At 40.8% G+C, this 24,769-nt stretch overlaps 7 non-coding genes across 7 annotated transcripts; 6 read left to right on the forward strand and 1 right to left on the reverse strand.

Moving 5' to 3' along the window:
• The first annotated feature begins 8,295 nt into the window (after positions 1–8,295).
• Positions 8,296–8,368, forward strand: trnav-cac (transfer RNA valine (anticodon CAC)). Its single transcript has one exon. It is a non-coding gene; the product is annotated as a tRNA-Val (tRNA).
• Positions 8,369–8,622: 254 nt separating this feature from the next.
• On the forward strand, positions 8,623–8,695 carry trnav-aac (transfer RNA valine (anticodon AAC)). Its single transcript has one exon. It is a non-coding gene; the product is annotated as a tRNA-Val (tRNA).
• A 906-nt stretch (positions 8,696–9,601) lies between these two features.
• Positions 9,602–9,674, forward strand: trnav-aac (transfer RNA valine (anticodon AAC)). Its single transcript has one exon. It is a non-coding gene; the product is annotated as a tRNA-Val (tRNA).
• Positions 9,675–10,335: 661 nt separating this feature from the next.
• Positions 10,336–10,407, reverse strand: trnag-ucc (transfer RNA glycine (anticodon UCC)). Its single transcript has one exon. It is a non-coding gene; the product is annotated as a tRNA-Gly (tRNA).
• A 121-nt stretch (positions 10,408–10,528) lies between these two features.
• Positions 10,529–10,601, forward strand: trnav-cac (transfer RNA valine (anticodon CAC)). The gene has a single exon. It is a non-coding gene; the product is annotated as a tRNA-Val (tRNA).
• Positions 10,602–10,859: 258 nt separating this feature from the next.
• On the forward strand, positions 10,860–10,932 carry trnav-aac (transfer RNA valine (anticodon AAC)). The gene has a single exon. It is a non-coding gene; the product is annotated as a tRNA-Val (tRNA).
• Positions 10,933–12,078: 1,146 nt separating this feature from the next.
• trnav-aac (transfer RNA valine (anticodon AAC)) lies at positions 12,079–12,151 on the forward strand. Its single transcript has one exon. It is a non-coding gene; the product is annotated as a tRNA-Val (tRNA).
• Positions 12,152–24,769: the final 12,618 nt, after the last annotated feature.

Below are 24,769 nucleotides of genomic sequence, written 5' to 3' on the forward strand. Positions count from 1 at the left end.
TGGCTCTTAAAGTGTCTGTGCCTTTTTGAGAAATGCGCATAAATTTTCCATCCGGTGAGGTGTGCATGTACTGATTGATGGTTGGCTTCCATTCCAGCACCTGGCTAGTTTCTTTGAGCATTGGTCCCAGGTCTTTCGATTCATATCCCCCTGCTACCATCAGTGTGATGTGTGGTATTGAGTTTGTAATCTGGTACCAGCTCTTTAAGTTATTGGGTAACTGAACTGCCGCTGCCACTCCTTGAGGGCCCACGAAGATGTCTGTTGTCACCACATCAAACAGTTTTCCTTCCAACATGTCTGACCATAGTGTTGCATATTCTTCATTGGTGCTGTCAGGGTCAAAACACATAGTACAGTGCAACGGGCTCTTAGGTTCGGTGTAATCCGGCCGCATAGCCTGTATCCATGGCTTCCACTGTAAATAGCTGGCCTGCAACTCTGATAATGAGGGATTGTCGTTCTGTAGCCAATACACTGTGCTACACTCTGTGTCTGCCTGCGTCCATGAGATATTGTTCTGCTGTGGTTCTGTCTGGGAATGTTACCCAGAGGCCTGTAGGGCTGCACTGAATTCTAGCCTTAAATTTACACAAAAGATCTCGTCCCAATAAATTGACTGGTGTGGAGGGTGAATACAAAAGTGGTGCCACAATGGTGGTGTCTTCTAATGTTAGTATCTGAGGCTCTGTGAAATGTAAGATCTGTGAGATCCCTGAGAAGCCTGTTGTTTTGATGGTCTTCCGAGCTAGAGGGAGATTCGAGCCTTCGCGCCCTATACATGAATATGTGGCACCCATTTCGATCATGAATGGAAAAGGACGCTCATTATTGAGTGTTACCATGACAGTTGGTTCTTGTTGCGGATGCAGTGTAGTGGCATACTGCATATTCTCCCCCTCTGGCTTCTCAGGGCCGTTTCAACTCCAATTTGGTGCAGGCCCCAGTCCCGGGCCTATCTGGGGCTGATACATATGTGGGCAGTCTCTTCTCATGTGTCCAGTCCCTCCGCAGCCCCAGCACTCTAGTGGTTGTTGAGGCTGTTGGTACTGAGGATTGGGGGGTGCCTGCGCATAACTCAGTCCTTGGGGCCCTACAGGGCTCTGCGGCGCATATCCCTGCGGTGGTGATCCAAATCGTTCCCACAGCTGCCTTCTCCCTTGCCACCGACCTCTCATTGGGCGTCCTCTAAATCTTCCTTGTGCACCGCCAATGTGGACATTAATGGGTTGAGTCATTGGGTACACCTGGCTATTTTGTGGATGCTGTGAATTTGGTGCTGCCACCTGCGGTTGTGGCATCATTTGCGGTTGCTGCGGTGTTTGTCCTTGTTGCGGCAGCATTTGGTTATTCTGTACTGGTTCTTGGCCTGCTGGGATAACCACTGCGGCTTGTATTTTTCCTGCTTTTTCTCTCTCCTTTTCTTTCTGTCTAGCTCTTGTCAACTCGCCAAGCTGTGTTTTATATAGCTGTGTCAGTAGGGCCTCTGAGGCTGTTTTCTCGTCCTTTTGTTTCTTTCTGTATTGTTCCACATAATGTATCACATGTGCTTTGTAGGTATCCCAAGGCATGGAGTTTAGACCGACCACCTCATCCAACGAGATTTGGACTGGTTCTGGTAGACATTTCTTCAGCATTAATTTAAACAGTCCTTTACTTGTGTCTGTCTCGTCCCATGTTCCACCTGTCTCTTCCTTCCATTTATTCTGATAATCATGAATGAATTTTACTACATTTTCTTCTTCCTTCAGAATCATGTGTTCCAGTTGTCCTGGGTCCATTTTCGTGGGGTAGGTTTTCCTTATTTCATTCCACAACCTATTTCTCCATGTCCCCAGTGCTATAGCATCCCAGCCTGGTAGATCCATTGCTCCTTTTAGTCCAGCTTCATCCAGTATTTCAGCTGTCTTTGCTTTCCCTATTGTTTGGGCTAATATGGCTTTCACATCTCCTATCGACAAGGTATGTCCTGCTGTCTTTTCTTCAAACTTTGTAATCCACCTCTGCCCTCCATTACACATCTCCGGTAGCTGTGAGCTTAATCCTACCATATCCATAAATGTCCATGGAACATATTGCACATCTCTTCCTTTTGTCACCAGGGGATTCATTCGAACCTCTTCCTCGTCATCAAACCCATATCTCTGTGGTGCTTTTAATGACTTCTTGTCCCTTAAGGTTCTTGGTCACGTGCGCTCCCGTTCCAGCTGCTCCTCCAACGCTGTAACTGAATTTTGTAAGCGCTCTTCTAAATCTTCCAGCTGCTGCGCGAAATTATGAACACTATCCCTCACCTTCTGCTCTCTGGTGTCCCTCTGTCTCTTTATTGCATCTTCCCTTGGCTCTATGTACAGCACTCCTCTAACCTGTCTCTCTGGATCTTCTCGCCAGTATTCAGCACATGGTTGTTTTTCCGGTGGCCCTGTTGTCTTTTCTGTTCGGGATTGATTATACGCACCCTGTTCCTCACTCATTGGTTCATCTCTTTCCCATTCTTCCGGGAGCGTGGGGGGCGCTGTAGGCCCACTCGCACACGTTGAGATATATCTCTCAGCACTGTCCCCCACTGGTGTTGAGTGTGTGAACTCTTTTCCCTTTTGCAAATACTTTTCACTCTCTTTCTTTGCTCTTTGCAGTATCTCCTCTGCCTCCCCTTCTTCCTCATTTTCACTGTGATTTCCCCCTGTTTCTTTGCTCCTTCTAATTTTTCCTTTAATTGGGTTTTCAACTGATATCTCCACGTCTTCCCATCCTGTCCAGTGGGCATAGCAGTCCGTTAAGGTTGGATACACTCCCACTTGTTCCCTGCCCACCATTGGCTCGTTGTAGTTAGGTGGTGGACAGTAGATTGGCGGTGGTCTTTCTATTTCTTTCTCCTCTCTACTCCGCTCTTCTTCCTTCTTTATCGCTCGCTTCACCGCTTCTTCCACTTCTCTGACCTTCTTTCCTTCTCTCATGAACCATTCCAGAATCTCTAATCGCCTATACTTCTTTCCTCTGGATTTATCATCATCTTTGCTTGGCTTCCAGTGTCTCAGCATTTCTCTCACTTCTGAGCAGGCCTTTTCATCAAATGTTCCTTCCACCGGCCACTGCCATGTCCCCTGAGTCCTGTCATGCCATTTTCTCATACACTTCCTGACATACTTCTCGTCAGGTTTGTGTTGCGCTATTATAATGTCAACTGGTGTAGGCTGTCTTCTCCCTTCACTCATGATGCACCCCTGTTGTGCCCTGTATGCGCTACTTCTCTCTCCTGGATTCCTGTTGCCTTCTGACCACGTCAGTGCGACGCTGATTCGTTTCACTGTCAAGCTCGGCCTTACTGGATTCTTTCTTATCTTCTCACCGAGCGCATTGATCTTATCAATCAGCACTGACGTTGCAAAACCTCTTTCCCAATGTACAAGTCGCGGTTCTACTGTCACAGTTGCTGTCAATCCCGAACAATAGTTGTACTAGCCTGGTCTGGGCTGGAATAACTCTGCCAGGGGTTCGTCGTCCTCCTTATATGGGTCACTGATGAAATCAAATATTGGGATGGCTACACTGCTGGGCTCAGGAGCGTCAACTAGTGCTCTCAATATAGGACTCAACAACTTGGGGCGCCAAATCTTCCTCAAGGCTTCGTACCAGTCTAAGTCAGGGAACGTTCTTTGTAAGGTGTACAGTCCGTCAAACTTTGTCAGGGCCCACAATTTATCTCTAATCAAATCTTCTGGCTGCCAGTGCTCTACTCCTTCTCTATCTTTATATGTCCGCTCATCCCAAAAGTGTGTGCGTATTCCCCTTGTTTCTATCTCCAAGTCTTGGTGAAAGGCCATACAGCTGAAGAAAACAGTAGTGCGCATGCAGTATATGGTGTCAATATAATAGCTCAATACTTCAATAAGGGTAATGTTGTATTATCTGGGTCAAACTTTTTACAATTCACTGAGTGGCCCAATAGAATGCAGACCCAAGTTGTAGGTGGATTTTTCCTGAGTATTCTCTTCTGCTGATTGCACAATATCCCTCCCTCGCTAAGCCTGCTTTCAGCCACTTTTGATTTCGTCCCAGGTCCACAAACCGTGTCTCTAGCCGTTGAACTCCTCAGCCTATTCATATGTACAACTCTTTTCCCTCACTTATTTTGTATGAAATTCCTCCTTCTAGGGGGATGTCTCCGCTCTTACTCACTCTTTCTTGGCACAATGCCCCCGCACACACACACACACCTCTCCACCACTCCAGAAAGCACTCAATCTTTTTCCACACACACACACACCCTTGCTCTTTTTAATTCCTCATCATCACCTGAGGGTCTACTGTTAAACTTCCTGCAATGAAACACTTCCACAACGTACGATCCTGCCCCAACTTCCACATGCTAATCCAAACTTCCGTGTATTGAGGACCTCTTGGGGTCATAGGCCACATTAAATTGACCCTAACCATGAGTTTCCCAGCTTCCTTTCTCAACAACTCTAGTGCTGCCTCCGCGAACTCCCTTTCAAACCTATTTGGAAACCTATAGCCAATTCGCTTGAATGGTAGTGGACTGCTAAGACTTAGCTCTAATCCGCGAGTTTTTGCTCTTTCTGTGATGATATTGGGAACTTCCTCACTTAGTTCCTCCAGAACGGTAAAGTAAGCACTCACACGGTGTCGTCCCGTGTAGGCGGATACAAACACTTCCACCATTCAGGATCAATAGTGTCCTTCGATGTGCTACATCTTCACATGGACCCCATGGATGTCAAACCACACTTTCACGTCAGTAGAGGGTGGAACAATTATACGAGCGACAGATACACGTATTCATCCAATTCAATGAGTGCACAACAAATTGAGATGAAACATCAGCTCACACTTGGCACTAGGTCCTCACTTACGGTATGTGGACGCCCGCTTCACTATAAGATTTATTCTAAAGGCTATTCTGGTCCACACCATCACTACCCTTACTTTCCCTTCACTTCTCATGTAATGCACCTCTAAAACATATATATCAAACCTTAGTATGATTACATCCATGCACGGTGATTCCTTTACTCTCACAAAGACTTCTGGCTTATTTTCCCACTCTGTTGCAGTTCCTTTTCAACTTCAGCCCTATCATCCCCACCTGTTTCATATATCACAGTCCATATCAATGTGCGTGCATGTACACACTGGTTTTCCTATACTCTCACAGTAATAGTGTTAGTAGACAAAAGGTTAATACAGTGCTATTTACAGTGCGCACATCCAGTCACCATTTATTTTCCTCATGCACTCACACTCACACAGCCCCTCGCACTCAACACACCCACACACTGCATGCAATACAATCAGGACAGACAACAGACAAAGGCCAACAGCAGGCCCGTCCTTATTTCTTAATCTTTTCTTTATTTTCTACCACCTGGATCCAGGACTTTTCTATTCAGCGCTTTTTCTCTTTATATTCTCTTTATCTCTTATTTCTCTTACACCTAGATCCGGGATTTTTCACTATATTTCTCTTTTCTTCTCTTATTTTCCTTTCACTACCACCCGGATCCAGGAATTTTACTCTTCTCTTTTATCACCTGCTACTTGACACTTATTTTTCTTTTTCCAGTGACGGTGTTCACATTCACAGAACTTACTATTCTGCTACTAAACGCCCCGTTTGCGTCCAAATAAGGTCTTTTTCACAGGAATTTCTCTCATACCACCTGGAACCCACCAGGACTTTCGATCATACAGGCCTTTACACATTCATACATTTGACATCATCTAGTCTTTTCAATACAAAACATGCAATTTATCATGTCACTCTATGTGGTTTTAACTTACACTCACTCTGCCTCTCTGCCTCAATAGGTTGGAGCAGAGCTGATCCGACCCTGGGCCGAGCGCCTCCGCCTCCCCAGACCACACACAACTAATGCAGAAATTCGGTTAAACAGGCTTCTGCCTTACCTCTGTCCTAGTTGGATCCCGTGTCTGGTCCGTGGGCAGCGGCCACAGCCTCAGGTCCCAGGTCTGGGGCTCTGCTGTTCTCTCGTTTTCTTTGAAATCACGTCGGGGTCACCAAAACAATGTGGAATAAAAATTCTACTGTACTCACTACTAAAATCTGACTCCAGCTCCACACTGACCCGACAGCTCAGTCTAAGTGAGACTCATAGTTAGTAAGGCCTCAAAACTAAATAAGCCAATCAAGCAGACTAGATGAATGCAGATAAGAGATTTTATTTTGTAATCAGCGCTGACACAAGAATTGAGATGCTCACGCATGAACGTCCCAACAACCTCTCTTCGGGAAACTCCAACTACAGCCTTTATATACATTTCCCTTATCTTCCCAATGCAACACGTCACTGGTTCTTTGCCTAGACAATCCCACCCATCTTTCTTTTTTAGACTATTTAGACTCTTTTTTACACCATTATCTTTGAACTTACAACTTTTCAAATACCATTATAATTAAAACTTCCCTACATCATTATATTAAAAATTGGGTGTTTCCGCCCCCACCAGTGGGATTGTCTTCGGCCTCACTCTTGCCAACACCTCATTCTTCTTCAGGAGACAGCATGGGTAAGTTCTCAGTCCTTCAGGGGCCAACACCCTTCTTTTATTACACTCTACACTTCACGGCTTTTCTGATTTATCCACTGTCTTCTACGTATGTACTCTAGATATTTCGCCTGGTACCACCATTGCCATCCAGCACGCGCTGCGTTTACTTCATGATGAGATCACTGCCGCTCCAGGTACCAGCGGAGCGAAGATTGACCATAATAATCTAGGGTGCATCTCTGCCATTGATTGGTCCAAGTTTGCAAAGCCTGGTACCGCAGAGAAGGCCTGCCAGACTGACATCATTCATACAACTATTTGTTCTTCAAAGCCCTTGCAGCCTGTGTGCAAGGCCCGTGACAGGCCAACATGCCGTGTTAAACCTTATATTGTTCTTAAGCTCAAACGACCTAACGAGTAAACCTTACCTGAGAACTCACTCCTGCTGTCCCCCGATTATTTCACACTACATCAAACACACACCGCATACATATATCCTCATTTACAAAATTATCTCCCACACTACTCAGGCAGTGAGGGCTTAACAGACATACATGAGACAGCGAAGGTTAAAATTCACAGTGTATTTATTTGGTGCACATAGGGAAAAAAAGAATCTTTGAGTACAAAATTCAGTGAAAATAGAAAAAGGAGCAAAATAGGGAAAACATGGTTACACAGCCTTGGTTGATGGCTGAAAGGGGCTGAAAGGGGTCCAGGTACGGTGGAGCAGTGACGAGTGCAATGGCTTAGGGATGTCTTCTTCGGTCTCCAACAGCTTTGCCATGCTTCACTCGCTCCACACCGCAGCCATGTGCTCCTCTGCTATCCAAAACAGTGATGGTGCTGAACCAGCACAGCCTGTTCAGGTTTTTTATCAAGAAGAAAAACCTTAAAACATGTATCTTCAATTCAGTAAAACTTTCAATATAACAGAACTGTCAAAATTTTTGTACAGTGCAGCTGGATTTCCTGTCACTGTGGGTTAGGGTTAGAGCAGAGTAGCATAGTGCAGAGTCTGATACAGTTGCAGAGGAGATGAACAAATCCCCCTTTTTTCTCCATGGACTTTAATGTTGAATCAAAAAAAACACTTTAGTCTAAAGTGAACAGTTGTTTTATATGTCTGAAATTAGTTTAGCTCCTGAGATTAACAATGGCAAGGGTTAAATATTTGTGCAGTATGAATGATAGAAGAACAGGCAGAGCCTATATTACAGAAGGTCCTCTTGTACTTGTCAGACCATAAGATAACCAAGTTCGCCATCTTGTGTTCATCAAGAAACATATCTTTCTTTTCCTCTATTTATGCTTTTTATATTCTTGAGTCTACTAAACTTTCCCTAGGTTCTACCTAGCTTTAACCTTACCATTTTAAAAAACATGTCTCCACCAAGAGATGTCAGAGTGACCATTTTAGCAATTATAAAGGAAACCCAGCAAATCTGTACACTCTATAGATTACACTGAACACCTGCTTAGATACAGAACTGCTCTGAACAGCAGCTGGTCAGCGTATTTCTCTAATATCAATAATGCCAGCTGTAATAATTGAATTATTTTGAAGATGAGAGCCCGAGCTGCTACTTTATATTTTCTGTAGTGTAGTGGTTATCACGTTCGCCTCACACGCGAAAGATCCCCTGAGGCTGCACACTCATTACTCGGTTGAAGGAACGCTTAAGCCTTTGCGTTGATCGATTATTTATTTATTTACTTACTTTGCGGATCCCCCGCCGAAAGGAAACACTTTCCTTCGCTTCTGTTTCTGTAGTGTAGCGGTTATCACGTTTGCCTCACACGCGAAAGGTCCCCCGTTCGAAACCGGGCAGAAACATCTTTTGGAGGTCAGGGGCTTGTGCTTTGCGTCGAATAAGACTCGAGTTTTGCGCTCTGTAGCACCCGTGCCTTGGGAACAAGCTGAAACTGAGATCCGGCCCCACTCCCACATAGTTTCTGTAGCGTGACTGTTTTCACGTTGTCTGCTCATTTGCACTGGCGAACAAAAGTCTTGATATTGTCTTTTTTTTGTTTTCTTTTTTGGTTTAATTGATTTATTTTGAAGATGAGAGCCCGAATAGCTTCTTTGTAGTTTCTGTAGTGTAATGGTTATCACGTTCGCCTAACACGCGAAAGGCCCCCGGTTCGAAACCGGGCAGAAACAACCCAAGGCTTTTGAGCTTTGCTTCAGTATGCGTCCACTCGTCCTAATCGGCACCCTGAAGGTGACTGGAGCAGTTTCTCCACAATGGGATGCCTAGTTTGAAATGCGCTTTAGTGCATAGAAAATGAACAAGTGTATACTTCAAATCAAGCAGCGCTTAGGGGCTTTTGCTGCAGGCCGCAAGCCATCACTTACACCGCAATTGGAAATCGGAAAGAGCTCTCACCAAAGAACTCTGGCCAAAGCCTGTCAAATGCAACTGGTGGACTTTGCCGTTCCGTTTGGACTTTCGAGACCGGGCAGAAACAAGCCTTGAGCTTTGCTCCAGTAAGAGCCCACTTGTCCTAATCAGGACCCTGAAGGTGACTAGAGCAGTTTCTCCACTATGTGGTGCCTAGCTTCAAATGGGCTTTAGTGCATGAACAAGTGTTTGCTTGTTCGAGTCGAGCAACAAGTAGGGCTGTTTTTTTTTTGGCCTCAGGCAGCAAGCAACCACTTAGAACACAAGTGGAAATCACTTGTGGAAAGACCTCTCACAAGCAGAGAAGCCTTCGTCACACTCTTGCCAAAGCCTGTTAAACGCAGCTGGCGGACTTTCCTGTTCCGTTTGCCTTTTCAAGGGCGGCCCTCGTACATTTGCCACGCTCCAACATGCGGCTTAAATGTAGTGCGTTGGCCGGGAATCGAATTAGACTCGAGTTTTGCGCTCTGTAGCACCCGTGCCTTGGGAACAAGCTGAAACTGAGATCCGGCCCCACTCCCACATAGTTTCTGTAGCGTGACTGTTTTCACGTTGTCTGCTCATTTGCACTGGCGAACAAAAGTCTTGATATTGTCTTTTTTTTGTTTTCTTTTTTGGTTTAATTGATTTATTTTGAAGATGAGAGCCCGAATAGCTTCTTTGTAGTTTCTGTAGTGTAGTGGTTATCACGTTCGCCTAACACGCGAAAGGCCCCCGGTTCGAAACCGGGCAGAAACAACCCAAGGCTTTTGAGCTTTGCTTCAGTATGCGTCCACTCGTCCTAATCGGCACCCTGAAGGTGACTGGAGCAGTTTCTCCACAATGGGATGCCTAGTTTGAAATGCGCTTTAGTGCATAGAAAATGAACAAGTGTATACTTCAAATCAAGCAGCGCTTAGGGGCTTTTGCTGCAGGCCGCAAGCCATCACTTACACCGCAATTGGAAATCGGAAAGAGCTCTCACCAAAGAACTCTGGCCAAAGCCTGTCAAATGCAACTGGTGGACTTTGCCGTTCCGTTTGGACTTTCGAGACCGGGCAGAAACAAGCCTTGAGCTTTGCTCCAGTAAGAGCCCACTTGTCCTAATCAGGACAAGACTAGAGCAGTTTCTCCACTATGTGGTGCCTAGCTTCAAATGGGCTTTAGTGCATGAACAAGTGTTTGCTTGTTCGAGTCGAGCAACAAGTAGGGCTGTTTTTTTTTTGGCCTCAGGCAGCAAGCAACCACTTAGAACACAAGTGGAAATCACTTGTGGAAAGACCTCTCACAAGCAGAGAAGCCTTTGTCACACTCTTGCCAAAGCCGGCTAAACGCAGCTGGCGGACGGTCCTGTTCCGTTTGCCTTTTCAAGGGCGGCCCTCGTACATTTGCCATGCTCCAACATGCGGCTTAAAGGTCGTGCGTTGGCCGGGAATCGAACCCGGGTCAACTGCTTGGAAGGCAGCTATGCTCACCACTATACCACCAACGCCTGAGGTTGCATACTCATTACTCAGTTGAAGGAACGCTTAAGCCTTTGCGTTGATCGATTATTTATTTATTTACTTACTTTGCGGTTCCCCCGCCGAAAGGAAACGCTTCCCTTCGCTTCTGTTTCTGTAGTGTAGTGGTTATCACGTTCGCCTCACACGCGAAAGGTCCCCGGTTCGAAACCGGGCAGAAACATCTTTTGGTGGTCAGGGGCTTGTGCTTTGCGTCGAATAAGACTCGAGTATTGCGCTCTGTAGCACCCGTGCCTTGGGAACAAGCAGAAACTGAGATCCGGCCCCACTCCCACATAGTTTCTGTAGCGTGACTGTTTTCACGTTTTCTGCTCATTTGCACTGGCGAACAAAAGTCTTGATATTGTCTTTTTTTTGTTTTCTATTTTGGTTTAATTGATTTATTTTGAAGATGAGAGCCCGAACAGCTTTTTTTTTTGTAGTTTCTGTAGTGTAGTGGTAATCACGTTCGCCTAACACGCGAAAGGCCCCCGGTTCGAAACCGGGCAGAAACAACCCAAGGCTTTTGAGCTTTGCTTCAGTATGCGTCCACTCGTCCTAATCGGCACCCTGAAGGCGACTGGAGCAGTTTCTCCACAATGTGATGCCTAGTTTGAAATGCGCTTTAGTGCATAGAAAATGAACAAGTGTATACTTCAAATCAAGCAGGGCTTAGGGGCTTTTGCTGCAGGCCGCAAACCATCACTTACACCGCAATTGGAAATCAGAAAGAGCTCTCACCAAAGAACTCTGGCCAAAGCCTGTCAAATGCAACTGGTGCACTTTGCCGTTCCGTTTTGACTTTCGAGAACGGGCAGAAACAAGCCTTGAGCTTTGCTCCAGTAAGAGCCCACTTGTCCTAATCAGGACCCTGAAGGTGACTAGAGCAGTTTCTCCACTATGTGGTGCCTAGCTTCAAATGGGCTTTAGTGCATGAACAAGTGTTTGCTTGTTCGAGTCGAGCAACAAGTAGGGCTTTTTTTTTTTGGCCTCAGGCAGCAAGCAACCACTTAGAACACAAGTGGAAATCACTTGTGGAAAGACCTCTCACAAGCAGAGAAGCCTTCGTCACACTCTTGCCAAAGCCTGCTAAACGCAGCTGGCGGACTTTTCTGTTCCGTTTGCCTTTTCAAGGGCGGTCCTCGTACATTTGCCACACTCCAACATGCGGCTTAAAGGTCGTGTGTTGGCCGGGAATCGAACCAACGCCTGGGGCCGTGCACTCATTACTCGGTTGAAGGAACGCTTAAGCCTTTGCATTGATCGATTATTTATTTATTTACTTACTTTGCGGTTCCCCCACCGAAAGGAAACGCTTTCCTTCGCTTCTGTTTCTGTAGTTTAGTGGTTATCACGTTTGCCTCACACGCGAAAGTTCCCCGGGCCGAAACCGGGCAGAAACATCTTTTGGTGGTCAGGGGCTTGTGCTTTGCATCGAATAAGACTCGAGTTTTGCGCTCTGTAGTACCCGTGCCTTTGGGAACAAGCTGAAACTGAGGTCCGGCCCCACTCCATCATAGTTTCTGTAGCGTGACTGTTTTCACGTTTTCTGCTCATTTGCACTGGCGAACAAAGGTCTTGATATTGTCTTTTTTTTTCTGTTTTCTTTTTTGGTTTAATTGATTTATTTTGAAGATGAGAGCCCGAACAGCTTCTTTGTAGTTTCTGTAGTGTAGTGGTTATCACGTTCTCCTAACCCGCGAAAGGCCCCCGGTTCGAAACCGGGCAGAAACAACCCAAGGCTTTTGAGCTTTGCTTCAATATGCGTCCACTCGTCCTAATCGGCACCCTGAAGGCGACTGGAGCAGTTTCTCCACAATGTGATGCCTAGTTTGAAATGCGCTTTAGTGCATAGAAAATGAACAAGTGTCTACTTCAAATCAAGCAGCGCGTAGGGGCTTTTGCTGCAGGCCGCAAGCCATCACTTACACCACAATTGGAAATCGGAAAGAGCTCTCACCAAAGAACTCTGGCCAAAGCCTGTCAAATGCAACTGGTGGACATTGCTGTTCCGTTTAAACTTTCGAGACCGGGCAGAAACAAGCCTTGAGCTTTGCTCCAGTAAGAGCCCACTTGTCCTAATCAGGACCCTGAAGGTGACATACTCACAATTTGCTACTTTTTAAAAAACATGTGTTCATTCATATCTAAGAATATTGTATTTTGCAATAATAAAAATGTTTACTCACCCAGTGAAAGCCACAGATACATGAATATAACAGTGAACATGATGACTGGTCTCAGCTGATTGAAAATATTCTTTCTTTACTCTGATATGTTAACATCATAAAGGTTCATGAAGCTCCACCCCAAAGCATCACATGACAGTGTCAGTGATGTTAGTGTTGATTCTTATTGAAACATCCTGGCTTTACATTCATTTGGAACCTGTCCTGAACATGCAGTAAACAAACAATAACAGAATGAAAGATTTTTAATAAGGAGAAATATTTATTCCATTTCATAACATTAATCAATAATTGAATTAGAAAATACTTTGTTGTGTGGATTATAAATAGTGCATCTACTTTGGGACATTTAGGGTTGTTTTTGTTTATTTTGAAGCCTGTTTGTTAAATAGGATTACAAACATTTTGTGGAGTATTTCACTGAGGTGAGGAACAAACCAGCCTCTTTTCTTTCTTGTGTCTATTATTTTTTAATCAATCTCATTTGATTTCTTATTAATATCATTATTCTGCTTAAAAAAATCACCGTCCCAAAAATCAATCATCCCATAACCTTGTACTCCAGTACATGTTAATTCTGAACTAATGCATGTACTAATCTCAAACTAATAAAGAGCTAACCTTAACTATGCTGTGAGTTTTATAAATTCATGTGGGAATAATACCACCTCACACATTTCACACACACACACACACATATATATCATGGATATTTCCTTGCTAGACCACCAGAGGGCAGCACTGAACATTAGAGTTGAACTCTATTTTGGTTCTATGTTTATTTCCCCTGTTCAGTTGGTTCACCTGTTTAGTGTTATGTGAGTAGTGACACAGGAATTAGCTTCCCGAGTTAAGCTCCTTTGCTGTACCTTGTAATTGCCTAGCTTCTGTTTGACGCACGTTTGTTTGCCTAGCCTAACCTAGCCTAGCCTAGCCTAAACTAGCTTAGCATAGCCTAGCCTAGTTTATTTCCGAATCAGGTTTTGGTTTGCTTTATTTTACTGCAGTTTCTGCTTCTATGTAGTAGTTTATTCAGCAGAATAAAAGACAAATTCAAAGTTATAAAAATGAAATGTTTTAAAATGTCTGTGTATTGATAAATCCTTTATTATAAGAAGAGGAATTGTGGGATCTTTTGATTCTGTTCGCCAAAAAGATTCGCTTAAATTCATTTACTGATGTTCTCAGTGACTCTTCATAAGTTACATCATTACACCAGTTGGTGTTTCAGTCTGTCAATACATTCATTTAAAAAAAAAAAGGTTTCAGGAGAGTTTCAAGACTTAGTATTATAATTGATTCGAATTGGCATGTCGACTTTTAAGAGGTCTGATAAAGTTATTTTCAAGAAAGCCATTTCAGGCAGTGAGAGAGGATCGAGCGATACAAATGTAATTTGGAAAAAAATACACATTTTTATGTTAGTGTATTAAATAGTTTTAATACAATAATTTAGCCATCTAGCCAATGTAGCCATCAGTCATTTCAGAATAACAGTCTCTGTTTCTTTCCTGACAATGTTTGCATCTTCATCCTTTGGTCCAATTTTATCTGCAAAACTGCCTGGTGTAAGAAGAACATAAAGAAATATATCAGTGAAGTATTTTTTGCAAATCATATAATAAAAAATAAAAAAATGACTAGGTTAATACAAATGGTAATTAATCAATATAATTTATAAACAGATTAAATATCATTGTAATAATTATTATAACAGATGAAAAATAAATGACCTGTAACTAGAGTGAGAATCAGTGGTATGTATCTCACTATGTACAGTAAGTTGTATAGTTGATCCATTTCTGAACACAGCTCTGTGAGGATTCTGTATAATAGTGCTGTATGTGCTGAACTTTACACGTCTCTAGAAGGACACACCCAGGAAGTGATGTTGTATTTTTCAGATTCCCTCTAAAATAATCCAAATAAATCAAATATAGCATTAATATTCTAAATTTAATGGTACAAGAATGTCCAGAACAGAGCATTTACTGGGTTTCTGATCCACAGTGTCCACTGGTTCCATGCAATAATAACCAGTTACACAACAAACTAGCTGTTTGGTTAAATGATGGTTAATGATACAGGTTGATGATGAAGTGAATGTAAAAGTGTAAATATCTCCATCTTGTGAGAAAAGCATGGCTCTTAAGTTGGTAAAAGGAAAAGAAGAGTAAAGCTCAGTGTAATCACTGCTTGACTCGTATGAACATTTTAGAATAACAGAGTCTGTTTCTTTTCTGACAATGTTGGCATCTTCATCGGTCAGCCCAATTTAATCTGCTAAACTGCCCATTATAAAGAAGAATATAAATAAACTATTTAGTAGAATAACAAGTAAACTCTATGTCACAATTGTTTACTGTGAAAAGTAGCTTCCATCATCTCAGAGAATGTGAGCAGGTTGTGTGGTGCTCTAGTTCTAGACCCACAATAAGATAAGTGACTGTGCCATCTTGTGTTCACTGAAGAGAAAAACCTTAACACACTAATAAATAGTTTTATAATTTAGCAATTTAAAATTTCTCTCTCTCTCTCTCTCTCTCTCTCTCTCTCTCTCACATACACACACACACACACATTTTCATGAAAAAAAGGGATTTAAAGGTCAGACACACATCAGCAGGTAAAAGATAGTGTAGTGTGTGAACATTATCTGTGAGTGAGCATGTAGTGAACACACCCCTATTACACCAATAAACTTATCACATGCAATTACAATTGTGTAGTATGAAAGGTTCAGTGACAACAGCCTATGCAGGATTATAAAGTAAATAAAAGATTTAAACATCGCTTGGTGAAATATATTTATGGCTTGTTAAAGTTGGGCTGTCAAAATACATAATACTTAAAATAAGTAATTGTTCTTTATTATAACAATGACACAACACCACACTACAAGAACACACTTTAAGCAGAAGGATTTTAACAGTGTGATAGCACAGTGACACAGCAGGTAGTGTTGCTGCATCACAGCTTCAGGATCCCCAGTTTGATGATGAGTTCAGGTTACTGTCAGTTTGTGTGCAGTTTTGCATCACCTCCAAAATACATGACAGTAGTAAATTTACTAATAAATTCACTATGTGTAAATAAGTATGTGAAAGGGTTTGTGTATGGAGCTCTGCAAAGGACTGACATCCCATTCAGGGTGTTTCCTACCTCATGTGTGGGACAGACTCCATATCAACCATGACCCTGATCAGTAGAGAGAAAGAGAGAATCCCCCAAAAGGACATGTAACTTTCTCTAAAGCACTGGCAAAACTTCTTTCAATATAACAAAACTTTGTGAAAGTTTTTGTACAGTGCAGCTGGATTTCCTGTCACTGTGGGCGTCAGAGCACAGTAGTATAGAGCAGAGTCTGATACAGCAGCAGAGGAGATGATCAGATCCACTTTCTTACTCGTTTTATCTGGTTTTATGGACAATCGTGGATGAGGTGGTTGAGCCTCAGTGACATAACTACCACTTTCATCAGTTAGCAGCAGAAACTCAGGTCTTGATCCAGGTTTTTGTTGATACCAGTGGAGTCTGTCAACTGATCCAGTATATGTGCAGGACAGTGAGATGTTGCTGCCTTCCATTGAAAATACATTGGTTTGATCTGGTTTAATGTTATTGTCAGCAGCTTCTGCTATAAAAACATTACAACAATATTGTGATATTTTAATCATAAATGACACATTTCACATGGAAAATTGTGTCTTCTTAATTAGTAAAAATAATATTTTGTGTGCAGTGTATATGACTTACCAACATCAGCAAGAGTGAAAAACACCACGAAGAGGAACAACATTGTTTTCCTGAGTGTTTAGTTCAATCCTCTAGCTTTAGAAATGAATGTCAGTGTTACTATTTGATGTACATCTCCACCTCTAGCTCCACCTACTTGTATTTATGCATATTCATGACAACTGTTCTATACTCAATATTTTGACATTATGAGTTTGGATCGCTCTCTCTCTCTATCTCTCTCTCTCTCTCTCTCTCTCTCTCTCTCTCTATCTCTCTTTCTCATTAATAAAATAAGAATATTTTAATGGAGATTGCCACAGATTGCCTTGTTTTTTTTTTTCCCACAAGGATGTTGAAAGCAGTCATAAAACTCAACTCTACTGAATTGGTCATAAAGAAAGTCCTACATTGTGTCCTATCAGGGGAGTAAACACACAATATGACCTTGAATTTACTTAAATGCTTGATTATTAATCACAAGATAATATTTGAAACCAAAATACTTTCATAAAATGATTCTATGACAAAACAGTAGAAAAAATCAGTGCACTAATGAATGAGATCTAGTCAACCTTGAATGAGGAACCTGTCCTAAGCACATAGTAAACAAATACTGACAGCATATCATTTTTAATAATAAAAACAATCAATCTATTCTATAAACATTAAATCATCATTAAATTACTATATATTGTGGTTGAAAAAAATAATATACACACATTGGGGCATTGTTTGTGTGCTTATTTGTTTGTTGCGATCATAAATAGGACAGTTTGGAGGGTATTTCACTGAGGTAATGAACGAACCAGCCTCTTTTCTGTCTTTGTCTATTTTACTTTGTCATGACCCATTTGATTTTAATATAATTGATAAAGCCATCTGCTTAATAAAGCCACTGTGAAAACATTAGGCATCATCAAAAACACTTTGCAGTCCACAAATTAGTATTGATTCACCCCTAATTATTAACAGTAGTACAGATTTATTATCAAATATAATTAGGATCATCTGTGACTTGGGGCCTGAAACAAAAATCTCACTTAGAAGTTTCCTAAACAATCTTGCTTTCTTTTACAGGTTCTGCAGATGCAGGGTCTCAGAGGGTAACAGACATATTCCCAAAACCCACAGCAATTAAGTGCTGAAGTATTCAATCAATGTCAAAAACACACTGGGAAATCAAACTAGTGGACATTCTTATTATTCAAGACTCAAGACCAAAGTAAACCTGCACAGAAACATATGTTGAACACGTCAGATCTCAAGCACAATAAACACAGAAATAACTGTTCATCAAAGAATTAGCATTTATTATCATTATACCTGTAATAGTATAGCATTTTGTGGTATTTCTAACATGTGAACTTTACACTGTCATTTACTAAGCTAGCTAAAGTCAGTGGGCTAAAAGCTGCCACCACTGGCTATGAGAACTGCCCTTAGTGCTGTGGAGACTGAGTGAACATGTGGCAGCACAGTGAGAGTCTGGAGTGGAGCAACCATTTCCATTTCAACCACAACTTGTGATTTCAAGTGCTATTTTATAATCTGCCAAATAATGAAGAGTGAAGTATTTAGTTCAGTGTTAAATTAAAAATCAGCATCCTAAATTATTTAAATACATATTGTTATTGAACTTTGTGTTACATTTTTATTACATCAGGGGAATAACAAATTCATTTTTTTGATTAAAGATTAACATTTATTTTTAAAGGATTTCTTCTCTGATTGTTCAACCAATAAGCATTACCAACATATGTATGAGGATCATTGTTGAAATTCAAAGCAAATCAACATCAAGGTCTGAGAAATAAGAAAGAAAAGTGTATTTGAATGAAACAGGTAAACATCTCCCCCTGCTGAGAAAAACATGCAGCTTGACTTTTTGTACAGTCTGTTTGAGTTTTGTGTCACTGTGGGCTCCATGGTGCAGTAGTACAGTGCAGAGTCTGATACTGCAGCAGGAAAGATCTCCAGATCTACTTTCTTCTCATCTTTACGAACTTTGGTGGATAGTCTTGGGTCATGTTCAGCTTTAGTGACACCATCTGAGGATTTATGAATCAGCAGGAGATATTCTGGTTCTGTTTGAGGTTTTTGTCGATACCAGTGGAGATAGTAAGCTGAATCATCATATGTGCAGGTCAGTGTGATGTTGCTGCCTTCACTTGAAGATATCATGGTTTGTTCTGGTGTAATGCTGCTGTCAACAGCACCTGCTATAAAACATTACAACAACATAAACATTTCTACTTTCATTGTGTAAATTAATTAATCATGTTTAGGTATCAGCTCATTTCCAGCATTCACCTAAAGTTTGTGTATAATATAAATGACTTACCGATGTTTTTAACAACTATGAAAATAAAGAAGAGTAACATGACTGTTGTGTCTCTCTTGCAGTAGGTATAAATGGCAGGATCTCTGTGAAACTTTCTAAACTGTATCTTACCACATCTAGCTCCACCCACTTTTACTTAGTAATAATATTTTGTCAGTTCTGGCATTATATATGCTAAATCCATTGTTTAAACAACAAGCAGTGAATGTTCATAATATATTTTATTGCTTGTTTAAGTCTGTTAAGGCTAAATTTTGATAGATTTAGTGATAATATTAAGCAGTTCACTAGAATGAGAATCTCTTTACTAATTGTTTCCATATTGTTTCTGTAGTATAGTAACTGCATTCAATCATATATTCAGATTAATTTTAATTCACTAGTGAACCTTTGCTTACTTGCTACACGTTCTAATTTTTTTTTTTACAGTGAATCATTTTTGGCATACATTTATGCTGGTATTTTTTATTATGTGCACATTTTAGAGGCATGCAATACGACAATTCACTGCAGACTTTGGTCCAAGTAAAAGCATGTCTCTTTTGTCCAGTTTGATGAAGGTCCTGCTGTGCTGTTTAGCTGTGAGATGAAGTCATGTGAAGTCACCAGATTACGTCTACAATCCGATAGCAAGCAGTTGGCTACGTTCTGAATCATCTATATTTTGTTATAATTTGCATAAAATAATACACACACTAGTGAGCTACAGCAGCTAGTTAGTCAAGTAGATAAGTAGCACCTTGACATATCTTCAGCATCCCTGCTTTGATTCTGAGCCACAGATTACTCACTATGTGTAGTTTTGGATGCTCTCTCCATGGCCACAAGACATGCCAATAGCTGATTTATCTAGATTGCCCCTAGGTGTGAATGAGTGTTTTAGCATGGTGTCCTGTAAGAGGCTTCAATCCAAGGACCCACCCTACTCCCAGCATTCCTGGGATAGTCTCAAGGTTGGAGCTTTGATTTTCAGAGGTTATTTGGTGAAATACACCATGGGATTTGCACCTCCTTGGACCTCTCGATAAACAAGCTTCCAAATGAGAACCAAGCAGCCGGCACTCCAAGTTTCCATTAGTTTTGTCCCACTCAGTCTATTCCATGTAACATGTTAACAATATAGGAAGGGCTCATCTGGGATCTCTCACACCCATAGCGAGAATCATAACTCTAGACCAATGAGCCAGATTGCCATGGACAGGGAAGTTGTGCACTGATGCAATTTCATTGTACCCTGCAAATGTACATCTTCCTGTTCTATGGGCTCATGCTAAACTTTTCAGTTGACGACTATTGTAATAATTTCACTAACTCCATTCTGTTGGAAAGGAGACATCAACAAGCAGTGTTCTTGGGGATGTGCCCAAAGAACAGAAAGGAATGAAAGGAAGCCAATATTAAGTGGCAGGACCTTGGTTCATTTCATGAAAATAGTCAACATTAACTAAATACAAATTAATTTCTTTTCATTAAGTAGCACTGGTTTCAGTAGAAATAAAAATACTTACACAAATAGTGACAATGTGCAAAGCTTCATGTACATGTACATTCTCAGTACTTTTTCCACACCTGTGATATGGTGTATTCCAGTGGCGGACTGTGCATTTCACACCTAGGCCTTCACTGGTGTCCTTCGTGAATTAATCCTCCTCTATACCATCATTATGACGCCACGGCAATAGATACTAATCAACCGTTAAATAGAAAAGTATATATTCTCTGATTATCCAATCAAAGGACGGGAAATTGCTGACATAATCGTATGCCTGCTAGATGGACCCAATGACACCAACTCGAAATCTGATTGGTTAATTTAACAGTTTCATTGCCATTTATTTTAAGCTATGGGCGCCTGCACTATTGATTCTGAAGGCCTTAAGGCAGATTTCTTTCACCCTGGCAACACATGATGTCAGCCACTGGCTGAAATATGATTGGATAAATACTCTTATCATAAATATACACTACTGGAAGCAGCGCAACCAAGAGAAAAGCTATGAAGTTTAGAGAATAGACAACTGTGAATAATTTAATACACATTCATGGAAAAATATATTAAATATATTAAAATGCAAGTCAGTGATTCAGATCACTGCTGTTTAGGCCAGCAGAGAAGGCCTTGCTGACACTGATAACCCACCACTGGTGTATTCCCTCCTTATGCCTAGTGTGTCCATGATTCTGGAGCCTTTATTTAGGAAGATCAGTGAATGAACCCATTGTGGAATTCATGTAATGATACACATGAAAATACATATTGTAATTAGTCATATTAACATGTTTGTGTTACAGCCTGGGAATTATGTTCTGTTGGCAAAATTTCCCATCTTCTGTTTAGTTCAGTAAAACATTTTAAAACTTTATCTACTGCCATCTGTACAGAGTGTGTAAACTCTTCTCTCTGGCAATACACGTCCATCACAGACATAATTAAACTGAACAAAGTGACATTTATAGAATGAGAAATGCAGCATAACCAGTTTTTAGACATCTTTAGGCAGACTGACTGCATTTACTGTCATGGACTGCTGGACAGTTCCCTGTCAGGACACCAGAGGGCGGTCTGGCAGGGTTTAATTATGTTCCCATGTGTTTTTGTTAATGTTGTATGCACCCTACCGCCCCACTGCTGCACACCTGTTCCTTACTTTTTAATGACTTTATCAGTACCTACTGCTTCTGATTCAGTATCTTCTGCTCGGCCACTGATACAGTACGCATTGATCAGTATAAGTGTGTAGTATAAATACAATATTGATATTCTTCATCTGTCATGTTGACATGGTGACCTGCAACTGCAAATCTGTAACAGTCTGCCAGTTAGAGCACCTGAACTTATTTTAATGATATTTATGGCTTTTGTCTGCATTTTGATGACATTTGGAAGTCACTTCCCCACAATGTTGACATCTTTGTACTTCGGCCAAATTTTATCAGCAGAACTGCCTGTTGTATTGAAAAATGATTAATAAAAATATAATAGAAATATCGAAAAATTCTAAAAATGTTTTTTGTGTAACACCAAAAACACTGACATTAAAAATAAATGAATTAATTCTATGAATATTAGTTAATTCCATTAATTAATTGATGAACTGATGAAAATTACCTGTAACTAGAGTGAGAATCAGTGGTATGTATCTCACTATGTACAGTAAGTTGTATAGTTGATCCATTTCTGAACACAGCTCTGTGAGGATTCTGTATAATAGTGCTGTATGTGCTGAACTTTACACGTCTCTAGAAGGACACACCCAGGAAGTGATGCTGTTGTAGTGTAGAGTCATTAATATGGCTGTGTTGTATTTTAAGATTCATCATCTATACCATACTATAAGCCTTTATCTGTTTGTGTGTTTTTGTAATTATTTGTACATTTATAAATAATTATGATAATTTGCTGTGGAAAATCATAGGAAACTGGATCCATGAGTAAACTGGATCCAGTCTCTCATAAGTAAATTTGCTGTGTCTGTTCCCAAAAGGTAATTAAATTCAGTTCACTTCATTTTCATTCATATCACTTTTAACAATAGACACTGTCTCAATGCAGCTTTACAGAAATACAGAAATTCAGAATAGAAATTACAAAGTTGAAAATTAACTTTACCCCTAATGAGCAACTCTGAGGCAACAGCGGCAAGAAAAAACTCTGTGAGACGATATGAGGAAGACTCAAATGTGAACCCATCCTCATCTGGGTGATACCAGAGAGTGTGATTATGAATAAATTACCTTCTAATTGTATATTATCAAACATTAAAAGCAGCAGAGGAGATGATCAGATCCACTTGTTTAGTTTTATCATCAACTTTAGCAGACAGACGTGGTGGCATAGGGATTTACCTCCACATGGAGTGATGAAAAAAAGGAACTCAGGTTTAGATTTTGGATGTTGTTTGTACCATTGTAGGCTGTTTACTGAACCACTGTCTTTGTTGCTGCAGGACAGAGTAACACCATCACCTTCATCTACAACTTTATGAGTGAAAAGTGGTTCTAATAAATCTGCCATGGAGTCACCTGTTATAGAGAAGAGAACAAAATAATTTTTTAGTTTTTAGTTATATAAGTCATATTCTATTTTTTCTTAACATCACACAGGCTAATTAATCATTAATTTATTATCTCCTTTCTGAAAAGATCAATGTTAACTTACCTAATGAAAGCCACAGACACATGAATATAACAGTGAACATGATGAATGGTGTTAGTAAAATGACAATATTCTGAGGTCTTTCTGTACTCTATTATATTAATATTTCAGAGGTTCATGTCTCCACAAAGTGTGACATTCTCCATCCCGCTCCCTGTATTCCAGAGATAGGCTCCAGGTTGGAGCTTTAATTTTCAGAGGTAATTACAGTGGGATTTGAACCTTCTTGGACCTCTGGAGAAACAAACTTCCAAGCGAGAACCAAGCCGGCAGTGCAAGTTTCCATTAGTTTTATCCCAACCACTCTATTCCATTTAAAACCAGGGCTTGTCCGGGATTTGAACCAGGGACCGCTCGCACCCTAAGCGAGAATCATACCCCTAGACCAACGAGCCAAGTCATCCCTGTTACCTTGATGTGCGCCAATGGAGGTTCACTGTACTCTGTAACTGTATGACCTTCTTGCTCATATGGACTGGGGTCCGAGTAAAAGGAACTCGGTTACACAAAGTCAAGTTAACAATAAAGCGAGGCTCCTGTGGGATTCAAACCTTTTTGGAATCCAGACGCTAAGCGTGAACCAAGTAAGCAGCTCTTGCCATTGGGCCAAATTATGTCATTTACAGGGTTGTTACTGTAGTCTTAGATTTCTGTTCTTGGTGAACAGGAATGAAACCAGATGTGGTCTTTAGCTGTTGTAGCTCATCTACCTCAAAAATTGATTATGGGGCACTATTTCAGTAGAGCTTATTTATTTCCTGATTGTGTGATGGAAACTGTGTTTTTATTTTCCACAATTCTTATTCTTAGTTATACATACTTTCAGGTATCCTGTAATTCTCAAAAATATATTAAAGATCCTGCAAAGACACACATGATGAACACATTAAATAGCATGCTCAGTAAAATAAACAAACAAACAAACATAAAATAAAAATAAATCAGATCAGCTGCTTGTCAAAAGAGTTGTACAATATCCACATTTTTATTCCTAGAACAGAATCAAATTCCAGCATGTGATCTTTACACTGTCATTAAGTAAATAAACCATCAAACCTGCCACTATTGTTTATGAGAACTGCACTTAATACTGCAGAGGGAGTGAACATGTGGCTTCTTCAAACACACACCTAACTTTTCTATCTGTATTTGGATTCACTTAGAATGTTTTGTCTATTCACTTCAAATAAAGTATTCATATATGGTTATATACATACATTTCTATTGGATCAATAATCAGAATGCTGATGTTATGCATAGCTTCCAGTCTTTTCTTCTTATTGTGATTCTTTAACACTTTCATGTTTGAGGTCTCTGTAGGTTTTTGGACAGTGAAGTTGACTTTCCTGTCACTGTGGGCTGCAAGGCGCAGTAGTACAGTGCAGAGTCTGATACTGAAGCAGGCGAGATCTCCAAATCCACTCACTTCAGACTCTTATGAACTTTAGCAGACAAATGAGGATGAGGAGTATCACCTGTCTGATTCCCTCCCGATTCCGTCAACAGAACGAGGAATTCTGGTGCTGCATTGGAATATTGTCCATACCACTGTAGATTGTTCATAGAAACAGTGTATTTATAATCACAGGAGAGTGTAACTGCTTGCTCCTCTTTACCATAGACAGCAGAAGATGTTGGAGTAATGCTGTCCTGTGTGCTCTCACCTGAAGAGGACATTTATTTCAGAATATTATCATTTTATATTATACAGTATACATACAGTACATGTTTACAATCTAAAACACTCACACATGGAAACATTTCTTTACTAGTTATAAAACATTTAAACATGATATATGGGGATATATAAAATATAAGCTTACCTATGAACATGGTAAAAACAGAAACATACAGAAAACCACCATGTTTTAATTTCCTCTGTTCTTCTGAAAGTTTCCTTTTTATGTTACAGTAAATGTCAAGTTTCC

The sequence above is a fragment of the Hemibagrus wyckioides genome, unplaced genomic scaffold (genome assembly GCF_019097595.1).
Source record: "Hemibagrus wyckioides isolate EC202008001 unplaced genomic scaffold, SWU_Hwy_1.0 Contig2, whole genome shotgun sequence".
Classification (NCBI taxonomy): Eukaryota; Metazoa; Chordata; class Actinopteri; order Siluriformes; family Bagridae; genus Hemibagrus; species Hemibagrus wyckioides.